Source organism: Salvia miltiorrhiza, chromosome 3, assembly GCF_028751815.1.
Source record: "Salvia miltiorrhiza cultivar Shanhuang (shh) chromosome 3, IMPLAD_Smil_shh, whole genome shotgun sequence".
Taxonomy (NCBI): domain Eukaryota; kingdom Viridiplantae; phylum Streptophyta; class Magnoliopsida; order Lamiales; family Lamiaceae; genus Salvia; species Salvia miltiorrhiza.
The window spans coordinates 52,740,228-52,753,160 of record NC_080389.1 but is presented as its reverse complement, the minus strand read 5'-3'; positions in this window follow the sequence as shown (position 1 = coordinate 52,753,160).

Sequence of the window (12,933 nt, the reverse complement as noted above, 5' to 3'; positions counted from 1 at the left end):
TTGCCGGGGATTGGTTGAGTTTTTACTTTTGATATTGTGAAAAGTTGTTTTTATCTAATTTAGATATTGTTTTTATGTTTGTTTATTTATATGTTTATTTGTTTTTGTTAGAGAAAATTGCTCCACAACCGTAAAAGCGGCACCAAAAATGGATGATGGAAGGAATGAGTTGGTTGAGCAACTCCAACTACAATTGGCGTTGATGCAACTTAAGTTGCGTGTTTTGGAAGCCAAAAGAAATTGTAGGCAACCAATGATCCAAAAAGCCTTCCAACCAACACCTTCCTATGGTGACTTTTATGACATGGGGTGCAATGCCATGGAGTGGCAATCACCATTGGAGTATGAGGACCATTTCAATAGTTGGAATTATGAAATTTCTTATTCCACTCAAGAAGGCTTCCAAGGGGGAAATCGATACTATCAAGAGGAGAAATCAAATTCAAAAGACGATCTCCTTCAATGCTTCATAGCTACACAAGCTTGGATAGAAAAAAGTCTAGCAAAATCGGAGGTTATGCTAGAAGAGCAAAGAAGGTCTTTGGCTACCACTATGGAAAATCAAAAGCGAATTGATGATTTGTGCATGGCCATTAGCCTTCAAAATGGAACCTTGTATGAGGAACCAATGCCAATGCTAAGTGAAGAGCCTCAAGAAGTTGAAGAAGAGTATGAAGAAGATGAGGATCAATTCTCCAAACCCCTTGAAGTCGAGAGCCCAACTTTTCCGACACAACCTCTACAATTTCAAAAAGATGAAGATTTCACAAGCTTTAAAGAAAGCAAAGTCAAAAATTTTGTCGATCCTTACCTCGCCACAGGCGATTCTATGAAGGCTTGCTTCTTTCACTTTTATTTATCTTCATCTTTTGATTTTCACTTTGATTTGTCTAATAAGGAATTGTTTGAGTGTGGTGGTACTCTAGATGGTGAACGAGATTACCATGACGCCCGGGATGTCTCAAGAATTGCAAAGCCACCATATTTTTGGGTCGCGGTGGATGGAGCATGCAAATTTGATGAGAAATGGCCACCGCCTAAGCCTCCACCTCGTTTGTGAGTACGAGACAAGTAACCATTTTCTCCTTCATCCAAACTTATTTCTCCTTTGTGTGAAATAAGTTTGGGGGGAGGGTGAAGATGGGTTACTTATCTCGTTTATCCGTTGTTTATTTATTTAGTTAGTTTAGTTTTCGAATAATGAGATTTTGTCTCTGTTTTTGAGCTTTTCCTTGTCTTTTGTTTTTGAGCTTGATTGTTGAAAAACATGAGTTGGATGAAATGTGTGTTGGGCTTATGATATGAATGTTGCTTTTGAAAAGAAATTGTGTGTATCACTTGTGGATTATGCATGAAAAGCTTGAACTTGTGACAAGTGAGTTAAATGTTTTGCCTCCAAGAACTTGATAATGAGCTTGTAAGATTTGAGCCATTGATTGTCATATTATCACAATCTCATTTTGTTCTTGAGTGTAAATCGATTGAGCATGTATGTTGGTCTCTAGAACTTGCCATGAGTCCTCTCTTGAAAATAAAAGTAGATGTGTTGTTAATATTGAAGTGATTTAAGGCCATCTTTGTTAGCCACTTGACCCCAATTGTGCCAAATTCTCATATGATCCTAGTTTACCCCTTTTGTGCCTTGTAGCCTTTCTTTGAATGAACCAATGATAAAGGGGTAGAACTTAGAGTGTTAGTGGTTGCTTTGATGAAGAAAAAAATTTGGGAAATGATTGAAATTGCTTATCAAGCTTTGATTGTGTGAAAATCACTAATCCCCTATGAGCTCAAAAAGAAAAAGAAATGAAAATGAATGTGAATAAAAGAGCATAAAGGGGAGTGATTTGCCTTTTGAATCATAGCCATGATAGATATCACTAAGGATGAAAAGATGAAATGTAGGGATTTTGGTTTTTGATTGATAAGAGAAATGGTGAAGTTGATTTGTTCATTGTGATTGATGGATTGTGGGATGAGTCACTTTGCCTAAAAAAACTACTCACCTTACCAAAGAGCCCTCATTACAACCCAATGAAAGCCCTTTTTGATCTCTATTTATAACACATTGAAGCATAGAGAGTTAGGACAAATGGCAAGCCTATGGTAGATTGCATGCATTGTTTCGAATTGAGTGTAAACATGTCCATTCTAAACACTTGAGAGTCGAGTGCATCATTGAAACATTCACCTTGTGAGGATTCAAGCTTGGAGGCTATAATGTTGGACTTACTATCACTTGTGACTTCTTGAAATGCATATCTACTTGTGATACACTAGTGAAATATTTTGAAAAAATTGAAGCCCTTGAAATGACACCAATTCATTCTCACATGTTTGTTATCTTTTATTTCTCTTCTCTTTGTTGTTTGGGGACAAACAACGCTTTAAGTTTGGGGGGGTTGACAAACATGGTTTTCGTACCTCAATATCGCATGAATTGTTGTCATTTTCCCCCATGAATTGATTGCTAATATGTGTTTGTATCCCAATTTTGAGTTTTGTTGAGTTTTAATTCCTTGGTGTAGTTTTGGAGTGATTTCAGGGAAAATCAAGAATTAATTGGAGGATTTTGAAGACATGAGATCGAAGTACGTCTCGAGAGGAATCCGTGAGCGCAAACGGCGAGCAAATCCGAGTCCGGACGAGGGAGAACGGAGCAAAACGAGCGGACTGTGCAAAACGCCCAGTACCCCGCGGTCACCACCCGCGGCCGCGGGGTAAGACCGCGGGTCAGCTGTTCCCGACTCAGGAGACACCCGCGGTCACCACCCGCGGCCGCGGGGCGGGACCGCGGGTCCCCTGAGCATCCCCCACGTTTGAAGGCCGCGGACGCGGGCTGTGACCGCGGGAAAAGGGCGGGGCTCCCCCAAATGGACCCCAAACGCGATTTTAGCCTCAAAACTCCATTTTTCTCTTCCTTTCCCCATTCATTCACCACACACACCCACTTCATCTTCCCCAACTCTCCAATCCCAAACCCTAGCCTCCATTCTCTACCATTTTTTCTCTCTTCCACACACAAAAACAACACCAAAATCAAATAAAGAAGGGGAAGACTTGGAAAGGAGCTCATCAAGACTACATGATTGAAGATCAAGATTATAGGATTTGTCTATGAATCTCTATCTCTCTATATCTTTATTTATGTTTTCTTATGACTTGAGATTTGCTTTTATTATGAATATGCTTGGCTAAAATCTCTTATCTTAGGGATTAGATTAGATGGATTTGTAATGGATTGATTTCTTTGTTCAATATATATCTTGATTGTGCTTATTGTTATCTTTTCAAGTCCTAGATTTATCTCTTGTATGATTGGTTGGCCACCTTTTGTGCATTTCTAATTTGTGATTTGAATCGGGAGAGGATAATTACAATAGATTAGGAGTTTGATACATATCATCTCAATAAACCGGGAGGTTGAGAGGTGGGTGAGGGCTTGTTGATCTTTTGTGCTCTTGGGAGTTATAGGTTAGAAATTGACCGGGGACGGCAATTATGACCCGTAATCTACTGTTTTAGTCGTCCGGGAGGGGGCTAGAACTAGTGGGGAGATCGCCCTAGATAAGTAGGCCATATCAAGATTAATATTGCTTTAGATTGAAGTTCATTACGATCCATCGAAATCTAGTCCCTAGGATAACTTTCCTTCGAGTCATTCCCCAATTTATTAACTAAGTTTATCTTGTTGTTATTTTATTTATTTGCTTATTTAGCTTTGTTTTAGTTCTCAATATCTCTTCATCTTTGGTTTGTCTAAATAGATTGAAAACAACTTATTAATAATATTTAGAAGTTTAAATTCACCAATCCTTGTGGAATACGACCTTGCTTCCCTTATATTGCAACTACACCGTATACTTGCGGCGTGGTGAAAATATTAGCGAACAGCGGCCCGTAATTTTGGCTATTTTGCAAATATAGGTTAAATTTTTTTGGGCTTGCAATTGTAGGATAAATTATTTTTTCGAGCTCAATTTGTCCTATTTATGCCAAAATTTTTAAAATTTGTTCTGCAGTTGCAAGTTCAAAAAAAGTTATCATACATTACAAAACAGCCAAAGTTATGGACCTAAAAAAAAACTTTGGGCTCAAGGTTGTCGCACCATAACTGTTTTCTTAAAGATAAAGATAGTTTGTTTTCAACTTCTCTAACAAAACATAACAATATTTTGTTTTTTGCTGTTAGTAACACACACAATCGGTGCTGCTAAATTTCAAATCAATGAATATAATCGTTTATTTTTCAGATCAGAAAAGTTAATATATTTTTTCAGAGCGTTAGATATTTTTTTTATTTTAATTAACTAATGAATGTTTATTTTTTTCCGGTGCGGAGGGAGCACTAGGACTGTACGAGGCAGCAAAGGGTGGGGGTGGGGGGGGGGGGGGGGACGGGGGAAATTGAAGATTTTTTTATATATTAATTTTTTAATGATATGACATTTATGTAAACAAATTATTTTTTTAATATAGTAATGTGGTAAATTACATAAATTTTTATAATTGAAAAATAATTTTGAGGTAAATTAATACTATAAAATTGATAGTTTAGAATTTTTTTTAAGTGATAATTTAATTACTATTAATAATATGAAATAGCTTGAGGTTAATATGATATTTACTTAAGCAATCATGATCAGACATCTAAAATAAAATGTCAGAACAACATAAAAAGGTCTGAGATTTAGAGCAACCGACATATAATTAAGGGATGTCGATAAATTAAATTAAAGAGATGATTTTTTTTTCTTGTAAAATAAGTATATTAATAAATCACATAAAAAGTGCCATTAATTTTTGAAAAAAACACTATAAAATCGTCATTGAAATTAACTTCATATTGATGGTTTACTTTTTAATATAATATAAATGTATTATAAATAAAATTGGGTGAGATAAAAATTATCGATTATCCATGACTTGAGTAAATGTAAAATTATTATTGATTTTCTTTAGAAAAACTTGGGAGAACAATTACAAAATATATTTCATTCAGATAAATAATTGCATTTTTTTTTCAAAAATTAAAATATTAAAGAGAATATTATGACATATAGTAGAACACAAAAAGTTGTATGAATGAATCAATTATCAATCACATTAACGAGTGCAATGAATCAAAATTTTGAGTTGGAAGACAGTCACAATCAACTGTCACGTATTTAGGCGAATTAATTAAGAGATATGCCACATACAAGATTTGCTGGTCAATCATTATAGAACATGAATTCACATGTAATCATTTATTAGTGTTGAAGAGACTAATTAATTTGGTCTATAATTTATTTACCATAGGATAGTTTTTTTTTTTTTTTTTTGGGGGGGGGGGGGGGGGGGGGATCGGATAGTAAGGTTTATTTTGCCAGCTTTGAGAATTGAGAAGGGGGTTGAGAATTCGGATATCTTATTTTAAAGATGATGTACCACCCAAGTCAAATATATATATGGCTTGTGGTATAAACGAGCTTTGTATAAATATGTGTCATTTAAATGTTGACCATATTCTAATAAAAAAAATAACAAATTAATTTATGTGAAATATAGTACTCATTAAAATCTATTACTATGATAAATAAATTAATTAAACAAGCAACGAGTAGCAACATCCTGATATTTCGCATAAATTTTTTTAGGTGGTAAACGTTATAAACACCATATACAAATCCGGCGCATAAACTGCATCAAACCACTCATAATTTTTTTCTTTTTTTTAGGGCACGTCGTAAGCTCACCCCTTAAAATTTAAGTAATAATATAATTAATTAATTAATGTTATTTGAGTGGTTTTCATGGTATGCTCGCCTACACAAAAGACCAACTCTTTTTCTTTTGAAGTAATGGAACATTTCTTTTTCTTTAAAGATGATCAATAGTGATTTTATATTTTGTTAATGTGATAATTCAAATATGTTTTAGTGGTGTTTGAAGAATATTTTAAAACTGTCAATCTAGACTAAGCCAATCCCAAATGAGAGGATTTTGATAGATCTGATTCACATGGATATTTTTTGCTGCATGCATCTCCATCTCTTCTTTGTTAGGGTTCCATGGGGAGACCTAATCGTATGACTCTGACCAGGGACGGAGCCAGGAATTAAGTTCGGGGGCCCGAGAAATTTTTTTTGGGCATTCTGTATATTTAAGGTATTTTTTTATTATTAAAATACGAGCATAATACTAATAATAACGAATAATATTTTCATAGATTATATAGTTTCAATATATCACAAAACTTTTTTTGGACATTCCGTATATTTAAGACATTTTTTATTAAAAGGCAAGCATAATAATAATAATAACAAACAACATGTTCATAGATTATATATTTTCTATATATTACAAATTAGTTTCAATACATTATAATTTTTTTTAGCATTTCATACATATTAGGCATTTTTTTATTAAAAGACAAGTATAATAGTAATAATAAGTTAATAACAAACAATATTTCATAGATTATATAGTTTTAAATAACAAAATTATCCTTAAATTAAGTATATATGAAAGAATATAATAATCAAATACTCTTTTATAAAACAAAATTATTTTATAATAGGTATAAACATATATTTATATATATTTTAAAAAAAAAACTCAAAATTTGGGAGGGGGCTCTACCCCCGGCTCCGTCCATGACTCTGACTACATATCTTTTTTCCTTGTACTCCCATCGCCTTCACTTTTCAGTATCCTTGTAGGATCCAAAAATTTAATGCAATTTTTAGTAATTATAACTTTTATTTATTTTAGGATTTTTATAAAATTCGTAACTAAGATTTAATTTGCTTTTAAAGAAATTTTTATTTACCAGATAGACATTTTTATTAATTAACTATTTCATCTTTAATATTGAGATATTTATTTTGAAGAATGAAAGCGTACTTGTCAGCATCACAATCTGGCTCTCTAACACTATACTGAAAACACACAACTCGTAACTGAAAAGCTCAAAACCTGGAGGAGAATTTCACTAGAAAATTATGTATCTAATATTCTAAGCTTCTTGAAAGATTCAATGCGTCATTGATTAAAAGCGGCGAATTATTAATTGGAATTGTCTCAAAAAGCTAGTGTTTGGCTCCAAACGCAAACGGAAAACCCTCCACGATCAACTGCTGAATTGAAATTTTATTGAGAAAAAGAAAAACGAAAGTAATAAAGAAAACCCGTTGAAGGCACAACAGACGCAAACTAACGGGCTACGAAACCATAACGGCGAGGACCCATAGGGAAAAACACCGTGAGAGGAAAAGAGAGTCAAGAAATGTGCAGGATCTCCATAGCAGGAATCCCATGACAATCAAAATTCAAGAGCATCATCCTCCGTATGAATATAAGAATCCATGATGTCCCCCCAACGTTGAGGATAGACCGTTTGAATATCAGAATCCATGATGTCCCCCCAACGTTGAGGATAGACCGTTTGAATATCAGAATCCATGATGTCCCCCCAACGTTGAGAAGAGACCGCCGTCATCGCAAGACCAGCTGCATCCCCGGGAGTGGAGATAGAAGCAGGATGTCGTAACCTTTGCTTTATAGAGGTATCAGAAATCCCCCCTTTCCTGACTTGCTTGGTAGCGCCCTTAGGACGCCCTCGGCCTCGCTTGGCCGTAGGAGCTTCAGTGAGCTCGACTGTTGAGTCTGAGGCTGGGCGAACCTGATCAAGAGGCACAGTTGCATGAGTCGAGTCATCATGCAGAGGGACGATTGAAGCACCAGACTCAGGGGTGCGATCGATGCCAGGCTCTTCCTGAGATGCTGAAGTCGTAATAGCGGCTGTGGGTATGCCGCTACTAGAATTAGGCACAACATCATTTAGAGACATATCGGGAGACTCAACAACAAAGTTTTCGTCCACCCTGTCGCTATCTGTTTCGGTCACCTTCTCATCATCTTTATGAAACACGCCGTAACGTTTTTCCAATCCAATCGGCTGAAGATCACTATCCTTGACATTAGGTTCATTAACCTGTTCCTTAGGCTGCCAAGCAGGCTTGGGATCCACCTTAGTAGCTCTTTCATGATTCTCCTCAACTTGATCAGCCGCTTCCTCATTCTTCTGCTTGCCTTTTGCTTTCGCAACTCTCCGGCATTTGTCCGTGGAATGACCAGTGATTTTACAACGAGAACAGAACAACGGCAAAGATTCGAAACCAAATTCAATGTAGAAAGAATTATTACCATCATCGATGTACATTGAATTGAGAAGGGGCAGCGCCATATTGATTTCCACAAGGACCCTGGCGAAGTGCCCCACTTGGCCATTAGCAGAAACGTTGTCAATACGCAACGGATGTCCTAGGGCTCGACCAATATTAGCAATAATAACTGGAGTCCATAATTCCACCGGGAGGTAATACACCCTTACCCACACTTGCGCAAGAGATGAGGTTTCTTTATAAGGATCAAAGTATCTGCACCATTCTCGAAGACGTATGTGACCCGTTGAAAGCTGGAGGATCGCATTTCCTTTTGCCTTTTTTTTTGCTTCCAGCGTATTGAATTTGATAGTAAAGAATCCCTTAGCCATAGGAATGAATTGGCAATCCGAGCACTGCCAGATACGCTGCAACTCTAGCGTAATATCCGCGAACGAACGCGGCTTGTCGCCTTTGCGAAGGATCATCCTCCCGATCAAAGCAAACTGGAATTCATCTAGACGCTGTTGATACTCTGATTTCGGGATCGATAAAGTAACAACCTCCCCCTCACGTTTCGAATGAAGGGTACGAAGGCCATAAGCAGGAAAATCAGGCTTCTTGATAATGGTAGGCCGAACTTTCGCGGCATAAGAGATAGGTTCGCTGGACGACTGGATGAGCTGTTCTGAGTCGTGTAATCCTCCAGAAGGCTTTTCTGTATCAGCATGAGGCGTCGACTGCAGAGAGTGCATCTTAGTAGCATCGAGTTATAACAGCAAACAAGCTTCGGCGGCGCTAGTAACGGCCGAAGTGGCGATGCTTGTATTTGCAGCAGCGGCTAGGGGCAGCGGCTGAAGAGAGTGCCTCTTAGAGGCGTCTAGAGGTCGTGGATGATCGAAGTTTGTGGAGATAGGAGGGAGGTTGAGAGCCCCCTTGTCATGAATTCCGGCCGGCGAACGGAGATCCATCGACCAGCAGAGGAGATGCTGATTAGGGTCTGGGCAAGCGGGCGTCGACGAACTGAAACCAGATCGGAAACCAGAGAACCAGATCTGAAACGGACCAGATCTGAGCCGCCGCCCAGAGCTGTTGCGGGTTTTGGGCTGGAATCGAGGTCGCCGGTGTAACCTCCGACTCGCCTACGAGCTGCGACCGGCTGGATCGGTCCAGCGAGAGCGGCGCTTCTCCCTGCTGAAAACGCCTCCCCTCGACGCAGGCTTCTCCAGCGTGCTGACGAGCAGCGGGCTTCGTCAGGCGAGGTCGCGCGACGTCGTCGGCGTCGCGGATCTGGCGGCAGCGACTGGCTGACTGGAACGAGAAGGGAGCAGCGGCTGCTGCTGCAAACCCAATTCCCAAACCCTTGCTGCTCCTGAAGCGATGACCTCTCTCTCTCTCTAATAGCAGATGAACCCAGCGGTGGCGAGATGCGAAAGCTGCGCGCCGTGTAGTGGGCGGGAACCCAGCAGCGGCGAGATGCGATTTTCAGCGTCGGCCTTCTCTTTTCTTGCGAAATGTTGAACAGTGCAGAGCACTTTGGATGAACAGTGCAGAGCACTTTTTAGGATTATAAAGTCTAAGAGCATTCCCAGCAAAATCCCAAAATTATACTTTTATATTCCTCCCTAAAGCTTCTCTATTTAGTTTTAGGATCTCAATTTTATAAATACATACACCATATCTCCTATTTTCTATATAAAAACAATAATTATGTGTGGGCCCTATTAATTATTAATTATAAGTTTAAAATAAATTTAGAGTAGGTGTAAATTTAAGATTGAATTTAGGTATGTGTAAAAATTTTTGTGGCCCCATCCAATTTAGGGGATCTGCTGGATGAAATTTTTATCTCATTTTCAATTATTTTAACATAAATTTAAAGTTAGTGATGCATTTAGGTGATCTGCTGGGAGTGCTCTAATAGCATCCAAACAATGAGACTCTCTGCTTCTGGGCTATTTAATTTAATTATTTTATTTTATTTTTATTTTAAATCAAATTAAATATTTAATTTAAAAGAATAATTGACGCTTAAATATAAGAAATTTAGGTTCATTTTGATTTTTTTCACAAATATTTAAAAATTGTCAAAAAAATACACAAACTTTAACTCATTTTGTTAATTCTTTTATAATTATCAATAAATACTGCTTCACTTTTATAATTCTTTCTAATGCCTAATCTAAAGGGAGGCGGTATTTATTGTTAATTATAAAAGAATTATTTAGATCATTTTTATAAAACAATATATTTCGTGGGGAAAAAAAATCAAAGTTCATGTATTTTTTGACAATTTTCAAAGTTCGTGGAAAAAAATAAAATGAGTCAAATTTTGTGTATATTTTAACAACTTTCAAAGTTCGTGGGAAAAATCAAAATAAGCCCAAAGTTTATGAATTTTGGCGTCAATATCCCAATTTAAAAATATAGAATTCATTAAAATTAAAATTGAATATTGCATTAACTAAAAAACACATTAAAATCAAAATTAAACCATGCATTAATTAAAAAAATACACTTACAATAATAAAAATTCACCATCCTCCACGTTTATGAATTGCCGCAACCATCTTTTGGTAAAACACCAACTCTTCCGAAGTCATTATCGACGTGTCCTAGCACATAGAGTCGGTGAGGTTCCGTTGCACATTTGAAAATAAAATCATTTAGTGGCATATATTTTGCATCGCTTTTTCTACATATATATATATATATATATATATATATATATATATGGTGTGGTTCTAGAGGGAACTACATTTTTTGTGAGAACATGAGAATCATCAAATTTAATGCATCCACTGTAAAATTAATGCATTCATTGTTAAAATTAATGCACTCAAAAAAATAAAAAAAATTGTTCCCTTCAGGATTCGAACCCAGTATCTGCATTCATCCAACAAGATGATGAATCCACCGTAGATCTTGATGATCGAATGACTGAAAATGGTTCTCCGTTTTTCTTTTGTGAGTGCACTCTAATGAGATTGCTATTTTTCGTGAGATCATGAGTACAATGAATAAGACAGTATATACTGATAAATAACAATATTAAAAAATTGATAAAATTTTCGCTCCCTTTAAGATTCGAACTCTGGTAAAAAAATTTGTCCTTTAGATAAATATCAACCGTAAAATATATGAAATTAACATTCACAAATTAATCTAATATCTCACCATATACAGGGGATCTCATTGAATATATATATATATATATATACATATATAGGGTGTGGTTCTAGAGAAAACTACATTATTTGTGAGAACGTGAGAATCATCAAATCTAATACATCCACTGTAAAAATTAATGCAATCGCTGTTAAAATTAATGCACTCAAAAAAATAAAAAAAATTGCTCCCTTCAGGATTCGAACCCAGGATCTGCATTCATCCAACAAAATGATGCATCCACCATAAATCTTGATGATCGAATGGCTGAAAATGGTTCTCCGTTCTTCTTTTATTTAGTGGTTCTTTCTTGAACCTCTCCCTATATATATATATATATATATATATATATATATATATATATATATATATATAGGGAGAGGTTCAAATAAGAACCACTAAATAAAATTAGAACGGAGAACCATTTTAAGCCATTCGATCATCAAGATCTACGGTGGATGCATCATCTTGGTGGATGAATGCAGATCCTGGGTTCGAATCCTGTAGGGAGCAAAATTTTTATTATTTTCGGATGCATTAAATTTAATAGCGAATGCATTAATTTATATAGCAGATGCATTGATTTTAATGGTTCTTATGTTCTCACGATAAGTGTGGTTCTCATTATAACCACACCCTATATATATATATATATATATATATATATATATATATATATATATATATATATAGGGGAAGGCTAAAATAAGAACGCTTATTAAAATATAAATTAAGAACCATTTTCAGCCCTTAGATCATCTAGATCTACGGTTGATTCATCACTTTGTTGGATATATTCATGGTCATGAGTTCGAATCCCAAAGGTAGCAAAAAAATATTTTTTTGATATTCATACCTTTATACAGTTTATTCATGCGTGTTATACATAAAATTCATGCATTTTTGCTGGTTCGTAATTCTTAAAATAAGGGTGGTTTATTAAATAACCGCCCCATATATATATATATATACATATATATATATATATATATATATATATATTATATGCTACCAATGAGCACGGTGGATCCTTAAATTGCATTTCTTGTAATCAAAATTTGAATAGGTACACCCCCCCCCCATCTATCTAGCCACCTCCTAGATAGAGATAGGCCACTAGCAAAGATGGCTATCTGTGGTCAAAATATGTCAAATTTGAAACAGATCAAGTTTGTCGCACTAAACAATTTACTACTCTCATATGATTATATATATACGGACTACTTTCTTCCTTTCAATTTTTAGTATCTATTTGAGAATGTTATAAATTTTAATAAAATAATTAGATATATTGTGAGTGGAATAAAGGTCACATCTTATATATATAAATGTTAAAATAATTAAAATAAAGTAAGAATCTCAACTACATTTATTAAAAATAGAAATGAATATCAAAATATGAGAAATCTAAAAAAAAGAAATATAGATAGAGACGAGGAGTATTATTTTATAAAGTAAAGTTATCTAATATGTAAGGCTCCAGATTTCCTTCATGGAGATTTGAATATTTTAGGGTTTTACGCTGACAATGATAGCCAATTTTACGGTTTAGTTTAAGGCTTGGGCATTAAAAAAAGATCGTGGGCCCAAAATTGCTCCACAATTATTGTGGGCCAATTCA